At 37.1% G+C, this 10,678-nt stretch overlaps 1 pseudogene; it reads left to right on the forward strand.

Annotated features, from left to right (window-relative positions):
- The first annotated feature begins 1,509 nt into the window (after positions 1-1,509).
- On the forward strand, positions 1,510-7,982 carry LOC106976967 (nuclear receptor coactivator 7-like; annotated as a pseudogene).
- The last annotated feature ends 2,696 nt before the right edge of the window (positions 7,983-10,678 follow it).

Raw genomic sequence — 10,678 nt, forward strand, 5'->3', positions numbered from 1 at the left:
TATTTCATTTATAAGACAATATAATCTAGTTTTCATGATACTTTAAAAGTAAGTAAATTAAGTGGAAGTCAATATGATTAAGCACAAGTCCCAGCATAGTGGCTGACAAATGTTAGACTTCCAATAAATTTTAATTCCTTTATTTCCTTTCTTTTGAAACTTATACAAGATTTTGAAAAGAAGAAAATAATTTTTTTAAATCATTCTGTATCCTGAAAGGTAACAGATATTTAAGATTTCCACTTGGCTGGAAGTTTTTGAAGATGAAGAATTGAACAAACTTATGTTTTCAGTTTGTATCTATAGGTCCAAAGAGCTTGGGAAGATTTACTTTCTAAATAGTTTTAATCTCTGATTGAGGAATACAAATCACAATGAAGATGCAGAGGATAAACTGCCCTTTATTTCAAATCCCTCAAGCTCTCAGTAAGCACTGTTCTCAGGGGAAAATGTGGAATTATTCACGTGAAAATCGATTTGGTAACGCCTGTGTGAGACTTTTTTTTTCCAGAAAATAAGAGTCATATTTGAAAATATAAGTTAGGTTTTGAGCTCCAGGAAATTTGTTTATTTGTTTAATTGCTTTTTTATTGAAGTATAGATGACACACAGTTTTATACTCGTTTCCGATTTACAACATAGTGACTTGATAATTCTGTACATTACACATTGCTCACGGCCACATGAATAGTGACCGTCACCATACAAAGTTATTAGAGTCTTACTGGATACATTCCCTGTGCTGTGCTTTTCGTGCCCATGGCTTATTTATTTTATAACTAGAAGTTTATACCTCTTAATCCCCTTCACCTGTTTTTTTCCAGCAAAGCAGTCACTATGGAAAACCACATGAAGGTTCCTCAAAAAATTAACAATAGAAATACCATATGACTCAGTACTGTCACTGCTAGGTATATACCCAAAGAAAATAGAAGCACTAATCCAAAATATATACAAACCTCTAGGTGTATCACAAGATTATTCACAATACCCAAGATATGGAAGCAACCTGAGTGTCCAAAGATGAATGGATAAAGAAGACGTGTGTGTGTGTGTGTATGGGTGTGCATGTGAGTCTATAATGGAATTTTACTCAGGAAAAATGTTTTAAACCACTTTATGAAAATAATTAGCTAAAAGCATGTTATATTTATTACTAGAACTCTTGTGTTGAATGCTACATGAATTACTTTACATATATATACACACACACACACACACACACATACTAAGTATATATATCATATGAGTAAAGAGAAACTGTAAGTGAGTTTGTAAATTGCCATATACTGTGCCAGAAATTATGGAGTGTACAAATTACTGTAGTAAAACCAAAATTACTTTTCATAAAACTGGGCACATTTTGAAATAGATCCTATTAATTAGTTAAACCAAACAAACAATTAGCTAGATGCACAGAGCTGTGTTTTGCATTTTAATCATATATCCTATTTGACTGCATTAACTACTAAATTAAGTTAAAAATGGATAGTTAGGAACACTATGAAGATGTTGCAGTCCTCGATAACTTGTTTAGGAGACTATGAGCCTGTATGGCCACAGGCTGTGGGGTGTCCTTGTAAAGGTTCAGAGGAAGGCCTCAGTGAGATAACGCATCTCACTAATGGTCTGGCTTCAGGAGACGTCGAATATAACCAGGTAGAAAATAAGGCATTAGAGCTACATTGACAGTTAAAAATCGTTTCCAGCAGGTAAATATTTCCTTGGCAGAGTATTTATCATAGTATTTACTGCCACTCAAAGACGATCGTTTACTTCTTAGTTTATCACCAGTTAAGAAATGTAGAAATGGTTTGTAAATATTTGACATCTGGTAACATTCTTAATGAAATCCATACATAAACTTGAGTGTTCAAGAAAAACATGGGTTTAGTTTTTTTAAATTGCAAAAAAAAAAAAAAAAAAACATTCCTATCTCATCACTACAGGTGTTTGTTTTCAGTTTGCTAAGATATTTTCTTTTTTCTATTTGTCACTGGGATAGGAGGGGTGACTGGGAATTTTCTGTCTTAAAGAAAAAAAAAAGGGCACCATTCTACAGTAAAATCAAACCAGTGGAACAGCTCTGTGGTTCACTCTGATAATGAGGACAGACACGTCAATCTGATAACAATTATAAAGCGGAAAAGAGAATATATGAGGTAATTTGGTGATAAAGAATATGCTGTGTCATTTAGAATGTTTTGTGGAGATCAAGGTAAGTTTTCAATTATGAGGGGTTAGTGTATGTGTTTGAGTATGTGTACAAACTTTTACAGAAGGATATGAAGATTTAAGTTTCAGAAAATAAGGCATCTAAAATATAGATGCTTATAAGAGACTCTTAAAAACTGAGAGCAAACTGAGGGTTGATGGGGGGTGGGAGGGGGGGGGTGGGTGATGGGTATTGAGGAGGGCACCTGTCGGGATGAGCACTGGGTGTTGTATGGAAACCAATTTGACAATAAACTTCATATATTGAAAAAATAAATAAATAAAATATAGATGCTTATTCTCTTTTGTTAAATTAAGAAATATGTATTTTTAATTTTTTAATGTTTCTTTGTTTTTGAGAGAGACAGACAGAGCATGAATAGGGGGAGGGGCAGAGAGAGAGGGAGACACAGAATCTGAATCAGGCTCCAGGCTCTGAGCTGTCAGGACAAAGCCGGACGCGGGGCTCAAACTCACAAGCTGTGAGATCATGACCTGAGCGGAAGTCGGATGCTTAACTGACTGAGCCACCCAGGAGTCCCAAGAAATATGTATTTTTAAAGCACTCAAGCCCAAAATCCAAGCAGTTATACCAGTTAAAGCCTGAAGGCTGAGCTTTGTTCTCTCACCTTGAGGGCAGGTGAAGAGCTATGAAAACAGTGGCTGGAACCATAATAGCAAAACCAACACCCCACGGTGACACTCACGACACGAAACCAGGAAATGAGAGGAGAGGGTACAAATGCCTGGCAGCACAAGACTTGAATGGTACCAGCATCTCTTCAGGAGGAAAGAGGGACAAGCTGACACGTGATGGATGCGAGAAGTGGAGATGCCCCAGCTTGCCACCAGGCGTGCGCTGGAACATGGGCAGGACAATTTGAAAAACTCTACTGAAACTATACGTATTTTTTTCGTATGCTAAATTGTGGCTAAATAGCGTGAGTCCATGATTTAAGATGATGTCACGTGAACGATCTGATGTCTATGAAGTCTGCAAAATCCCTCTACGACAGAACCTTACATCAAGGAGAGACTATCTGAAAGAAAACCTAAATTTATTAGAAGAGGAACAACAGGGGCAAAAGCAGGAGTTGGGTGTGTTTAAAATAAACAAACGAAACTACTAGAAGATTTCAAATGGTAAGGGACCATAACATTAAAGAACTGATGGAAATTATAGGGAAGGCGTTAGAGTCATGAGCCTAGAAAAACTCTTCGACTGCACTCCTTCTTCCTCAAATGCCATGAAACGAATTTAATGTAGAGAAAGAGAAAGTAGCACAACACAAATGATCACAATTAAATACCATGCGCTTCCTTGTTTTAAAAAGATATATTGACATAGAATAATGACCGTCTAGGAAATGGAAGCCCTCCAATGGAAGAACAGATGTTCCAAACAAGCTAAAATAAATTAGGAAAATGATAGAAGATAGAAAACAATACCATAAGCCCAAAATAAAAACTCAGAAAGGAGATGGTAACATATGGAAAAAGGATATGAAATAAACAAATAACAATATTAACTGGGCACACAGATAATTTCTTTAGATTAAAAAAATTAAGCAAAAGGAGACAAGCCTTTTAAAATCAAAATGAAATAAAGAAAGAGCTAAAAGGGATCCGACTGAAAGTGACTGGTATAGAATGGATGTAGGGACTGTCCAATAGACCTATAAAAAATGACCTTAAACAAAAACCAATGCAAAAAAACAAAAGTGATTTCTCAAAAAGTTCTCAAAAGCAATCTCATCGATCAGCAAAACCCCACTCAGCTGTCATGTAGTTCACCAATATTCTACCCACATCTAAGACACCCTTACAAACGGTGTCACGTAAAATTTAAAAAAAGAATATTAGTTGTTTATTTTTTTTTTAGATATTTCAGGGTATTGTAGTTGAAATACATCACCTTTTCCTCAAGAAGAATCCTGGGGAATCCTTGTTTTTGCTTCTTAAAATCCTTAACTCTTCCATGAAATGTGTTGCCAGCTACTGGTGATTCTTTCACCATGATTCTGGCATATGTAGTCTTTGATTTTTTTTTTTTTTTTCCCAAACAAACCTGTCTTCTTCCAGCACATTCTGGGGAATCATTGACTCAGTAAGGACAGCATTGAGTTTCCCTCCATGTTGGTCACACTGCATTGAAAAAAAAAAAATAGCCTTCCATCCTTTGTGAGTCTCTTGCCTACTGCTGATGTGCTCTCATTTTTAACTCTCTCTGTAAATATTTGTGTCTTTCCAAGCATGATGATTTCCTCAGATGTGTCTGAGATAGCCAGCTACGGGCGGCCAAAGCTACTGCTACTTGGAACACTCCACAGTATGAGAAAGAGCCCAGGTTTTGGTTTCAAAAACACTTGGGCTTAAACCTCATCTCTGGCTCATACTAAACATATAACTTAAGTAAGGAACTTAATCTTTCTAAGCCCCATTTCCTCAGCTATAAGAGGGCTTTAATGATATTTTACTCCATGGTTTATTGTGGGGATTAATGGGGCAGCATATGAAAGTGCTTTGTAAAGTAAGAGTGCCCCACAGGTTTAAGGTTACAGGACCACAGAAAACGTCCACATCAAATTCAGTGTGTCTGGTATGGAATTCATCTAACAGTCATTCAAAAAGCATTTATGAGATGCCTGTGAGCCCCCGGGCCAGTGCTAGTGGCTGCACCGCCTCTGACGACCCCAGTACGTCTCCTCTCCCATCCTGAGACTCATAATTTTGCCCAGAATGCTTCATGCACCCATCTATGCATTTGCAAAATCTCAGTGTCACTTGGAGTCATTTCTTCTTCCTAATTGTCAATATCCAGTCAATGTCCTTCTGGCTTTCTGATGTTTGCTTCCTAAAGTTTCTGAATCTCTTCCAACATTTCCTTTCTTATACTCAGATCTGTTTGGGAAACCAAAAATCTGGAACTTGAGCAATGTACAATTATATTTGAAAATTGCCCCACTGTGTTCAAAATTAAACAAACATACTGTAAGTCTCTATTTTTGCCAAAAAGATGCTAGAGGTTATAGAGTGACTTACTTCAATGTATTTAAGGAAAATAGGCAGTAGAACAAGCTTACAGTGCTTTTAAGGTCAAAAGTCTATGGCACAATGAGCTGGCTAAGAAGCCTATATATATATATATATATATATATATATATATATATATATATAGACTGGGAACGTAAATAGCCACATTGCAAGAGGATAAACCAAACATTAATACAGACAATTTTACATGATGAGCTAAAAGAGAATCCTTTATTTATTTATTTATTTATTTATTTACATGCAGAAGGTGAAAACTGATTCAGGGAAAATAGAAGGAAATAGATACTTCACTTTTTCTTCACTGGTGCTTGACAGATATACCAAAGTTAAATAAGACTTCTCTGTGGCATAGAGCTTTCATGAGATTCAAAAACTGAGGAAGATGGGTGAGAAGAAGTTCTCTTTAAAATCAAGCAGAGTTGTCAGGGCGCCTGGGAGCTCAGTCCAGTAAGTGTCTGACTCTTGATTTTGGCTCAGGTCACGATCTCAAGGTTTGTGGGTTCGAGCCCGGCATTGGACTCTGCGTGGACAGTGCGGAGCCTCCTGGAGATTCTCGCTCCCCTCTCTCTCTTTCCCTCCCCTACACTCTCTCTGAAAATAAATAAATACACTAAAAATAATTGAACCGAGTTGTTAAACATCTCTTATCAGAACTTAGTGGAAAAAGAGAAATTAGTCTGGTCACACACACAAATGCACACATGCATGCTATCTTTTGCACTGGTGGACATAAATCATCCTAGAGATTCATTGGGGGTGGATATAAAGACCATACTGCCTCCCACCTGCTTTCCCCTGAAGGGAATGAGTCCCAAAAGAACCGTTCAGAGATGGTTGGAATGGTTCCTACTAGAATGGTTCCCAGGGCATCTTCATTCTTTGTGTAGATCACATTCTGGAGTTAATAGGAGTGACAGGATTAATAACAATAACAATAACAATAATAACAATAACAATAATAATAATATTAAAACAGCAGCATCAGGAATAATCTACAGTTTTCCATTTAACGCAACAAAGTTGTTGAGTTCCCTCTGACTGAAAAGTGGAAGTTTGCTTGATTCAAGCCACCTTGAAAAGGTCACAGTCTGGGAAAATATACATTAACCAGACTGACCTCTGGGAGTAATAGAGAAAGTCATCAAGAACTATAGCCAGCTAAGTAGCAGGCCTAGATAATTTCACAGCTTATTCTACCAATTATTTAAGATATAATAAAATGTAATTCATTTACTATGGTGAGTGAAGTATCTAGGAGTAAACATACCAAGAGATGTGATATATTTAAATAAAAATGCTTTAAAATCTCGCTCTTCCTGCCATGAAGAACTGAAACAGAAAAAAAAAAAAAGAAAAAAATAAAAAAGGAAATTCGTTGTTTAAAAAATGAAGTTAAGATTACATTGCCATCACAAATAGCTCAAAAACTTACTGAATAGATTGATACCCTTTTCTGAAGCCAGACCTTCCCAATCTCCAAGTGATGGCAGGTCACCTTGCTCTTCCTGTGGGAAATGTCATTGTAGAAGGCAATGGAAACAATCTTTTCCATGGGCCAGTGACTTCAAAGATATCAACAAGGAAAAAAAAAAAACCAAAAACCAGCAGGATGGAGAGAGAACCATCGCTTCGAGCTCCAAAACAACAGGGCCTTTGGAGAAGTCAACAATACACACATCTACAAAGCCCTCAGACCACTCGCTCTGTGTCAAGGAAGTTAAAGATGCTAGAATCTTCTGGGGAGGCAACCAATGGATCTATAAATGTGGCTAAGTTCAGCAAGGAACCTTCTGGCAGTCGTGCTACATCTGAACTATAGCCAAAGAAAATTTCCTTTTAGGGGATGATTTTAACTCCGTTGACTTGGAAGAAGTTTCTTCTCCAACTGATAGTGGAATGGACAAAAGAGACATCTCAACAGAGTGCCTTTCTCTTGACCCAGAAGAGCTAAGGAAGGCTACGTCATAAACAATACTCCTGCTACAGAAATGTAGGTGGAGCCAGCCCTGAGCTTTTCAGGAACAGACAATAATGCTGAACTGAAGGGAGCCCTAGCTTTCGAAACCTGTGAAAAGCAAGATATAGTGCCAGACATGGACAAGTAGTTGGGTTCCCCAGAAATCCAAGTAGAAAACATTGAATGGACATGAATGTACCTGGAAATCTAGATAAAGTTAAATTCATTGAATATTACCTTCATAAGAAGAAAGAAGGGTCACAGTTATAAAGTTGCAGAAGCCAGAATTAATGGTGACAAAACTATTGAGCTAGTGGGGGCAGACATCACCCTTAGTAATTCTGTTTCCCAGGTAGGTGATTCATCAGCTGAAAGCAATAAAGAGCCAGATAAAAGCTGGGTGAAAGAGTGTCCCTCCCACAGCAAATGGCCTTCTTCTGCCTACAGAAGCAAATAGGAATAGTGTCCAGGCACCTCTTTAGAATCTCTTCTGGATCACAACTGCCAAGGTGCACAAATGGATAGTAAGTCTGAAATTCAGTTTTGGCTACCAGAAAGAATTCAGGTACTTACTGAAGATACACTTCTTTCAAAAGAAGAGAAAAGCAAGACTCCGCCCACCTTTCTGTGCATTAAAGTAGGAAAGCCAATGGGAAAATTCCTTGTCACGCACACTGCAGCCATAGTCCAGCAGTATGGCAAACGAAGAAAGTAGCCAGAGTATTGGTTTGCTGTTTCTCTGGAGAGCCTGTGTTAACAGCTGTCTGAAATATAAGAAGGTATCCTGTGCCCTGCTCCAGGAAGAGATACGTGTAGTCTTGGGCTGCCCTGCTCTAATCAGTGGAATAAGGAGTCAGAGAATCAAGTGGTGACGAATGAGAATTCCTAGAAATAGTGTGCCCTGGACTGAGATTCTTTATCCATTTGAAACATAAGTTCTTAATTTGAAAAATGAGTCATTGTGGGTACTAATTGATGAGATTCCAAATGAACAAACACTTAATGAACGCATACATCCTGGCATGTGCTGGGCCAGTTCTAGGTAAATAAGACTGGGACTCTGCCTGGAGAAGCTTATGAAATCTGATGAAACAGTTTCTACCACTTTCTTGAGACTTAATAGGATTGTATTTCATAGATTTGGATAATGTTCTATGTAAAAAGAGCAGTCATCTTATTGTTCTTAATACGAAGAGATTATTTCCTAATTTAGAAAAAACCAAAATTGCTGTTCATATGAAAATTTTTCTCTTTTTTATAATTAAAAAATAGCTCAAAACCATAGCACAAATAAATCACAGATGAATCATTCTTTTCAGTATCAATGAAAAATATCTCAAATAAAATATTAGGAAACTGCACCCAACTTCAACATGGTATTGCTACATCATGACCCATTAGTATTTAAGGTATAATGTCAAGATGATTTGGTGTTAGGATATTTTACTATTTTATTAAGAAATGAAAGTAAAACAAAAAAAAACTTATGATCTTCTCGTATATTCAATAGGCAGTTTAAAATGCATAATATATTCTTTATAAAAATTCTTAATTAAACAAGAATAGATAATTACTTTCATAACAGATAAAATGAATTCCTATTTCCTTAATGAGTAAAATAAAAGTTCCTATATTAACATTCTCTTAATGTTCTGAAAGCATATGAACCTTTAGAGGAAGCATTATCTTTAAAGAATAATAACAAGAGTACTTCCTTCCTTTCTTCTCCTCTCCTTCCCCTTCTTCATCTTCTTTTCCTTCCCCTTCTCCTTCCCCTTCTTCTCCTCCTTCTTCTCTTCTTCTTCTTCTTCCCCTTCTTCTTCCCTCCTTCTTCTCTTCTTCTTCTTCTTCCCCTTCTTCTTCCCTTCTTCTTCTCTTCTTCTTCTTCTTCTTCTTCTTCTTCTTCTTCTTCTTCTTCAACATTGTTCTGATATACAGTTTACTCCAGCTAGATAAGAATAAAAATGAAAGATAAAAATCTTAATGGAGACTTTTGTTTTCATATAGAAAGGTGGAGTAAATGTACTCTTCCTAACTCCTTCTTTTAAATAAAACAACAACAACAAAATGTGGACATTACACATAATGTGTAATTACACAGCACCAAATGTGGGTGAGGAACTCAGAGTTCCACCTTTGCAAGGATGTCATAAGGTGCCTCAATGACCTGACCACAGGGTATTAGAGCAGGTCAAATAGGGAGATGGAATTTTTGTCATCACCAGCCAGTGAAGATCTCCTTATAGGCAACACTTCTCTCCCCTATGGAGTCCCTGGAGGCTACATGGAGAGCCTAGACTTCCATCCCCATCCCTTCCTTGCTAGATGGTGTTAGGACAGGCCTAGTGGAGAGTCTGGACATCCACCGTCACCCCTCAGTGATGTAGTGACACAGTGACAAGGCCACTTCCACAGTAGTATCAGTCAAGACAACCTGGGAAGCTAGAACATCCTCTTGCTCAGCAGTAATAAGTCTCCCTCCTGCTTTGGGGTGTCAGCAGAGGCCACGTGGAGCTAGACTTTACCTCTGTCTGCCAAAGACAAGAGAGTGTCCCTCCTCCACTGTCATTGTGGTATCAGAGAAAGCCACCTAAAACTGAAGGCTTAAGTAAGATCCACAGTCTCATAACACAACATAGAAATGTTAGGTCTTCAAAAAGAAAAATCACTACATACCAAGGACCAACACAGTCTCAAGATCAATGTTAAAAAAAAATCTCAATTTCCACACTGAGATGACAAAGATATTAGAATTACCTGACAAGTGTTTTAAAAGTAGTTACGATATAAAACTTCAGTGAGCAATTATGAACACACTTGAAACAAATGAAGAAATAAAAAGCCTCAACAAAGAAGTAGAAGACATAAAGAAGAGCCACATGGAATTTTAGGACTGAAAAATACAATAACCAAAATAAAATTTTAGTGTCTTCAGTTCAGCATCACAATGGAGAAAATACAGAAGAATCAGTGAACTAGAGACAGAACAGTAAAAACCACCTCGTCTAAAAGAGAGAGGGAGTTGACTGAAAAAAAATTTAAGAGTCTCAGAGACCTGTAGGACTACTGAGAAAGACTTAATATACATGTTTTAGAGTCCCAGAGGAAAAGAAAAAACGTAGTACCGAAAAAGTACTCAAGGAAATAATGGGTATAAACTTCTCAAATTTGTAAAAAACAAAAAAACCCATAAACTTACAGATTTAAGGAACTGAGCAAACCTCAAATAGAATAAACCCAAAGAAATCCAAGCCAATAGGCATCACTATTAATTTATTCTAAAATTTATATAGAGAAGAAAAGGACTTCGAATACTTACAACAGTCTTGATGTGCAAGAACAAAATGGGAGGAATCACTCTATTTAATGTTAAGGTTTACTATACAACTGCAGGGCTCAGGTCATGTGCCGGTGGATAGACACATAGATCCAGAACCAAAATAGCAAAACTAT

This window comes from Acinonyx jubatus, chromosome A1 (assembly GCF_027475565.1).
Source record: "Acinonyx jubatus isolate Ajub_Pintada_27869175 chromosome A1, VMU_Ajub_asm_v1.0, whole genome shotgun sequence".
Lineage (NCBI taxonomy): Eukaryota > Metazoa > Chordata > Mammalia > Carnivora > Felidae > Acinonyx > Acinonyx jubatus.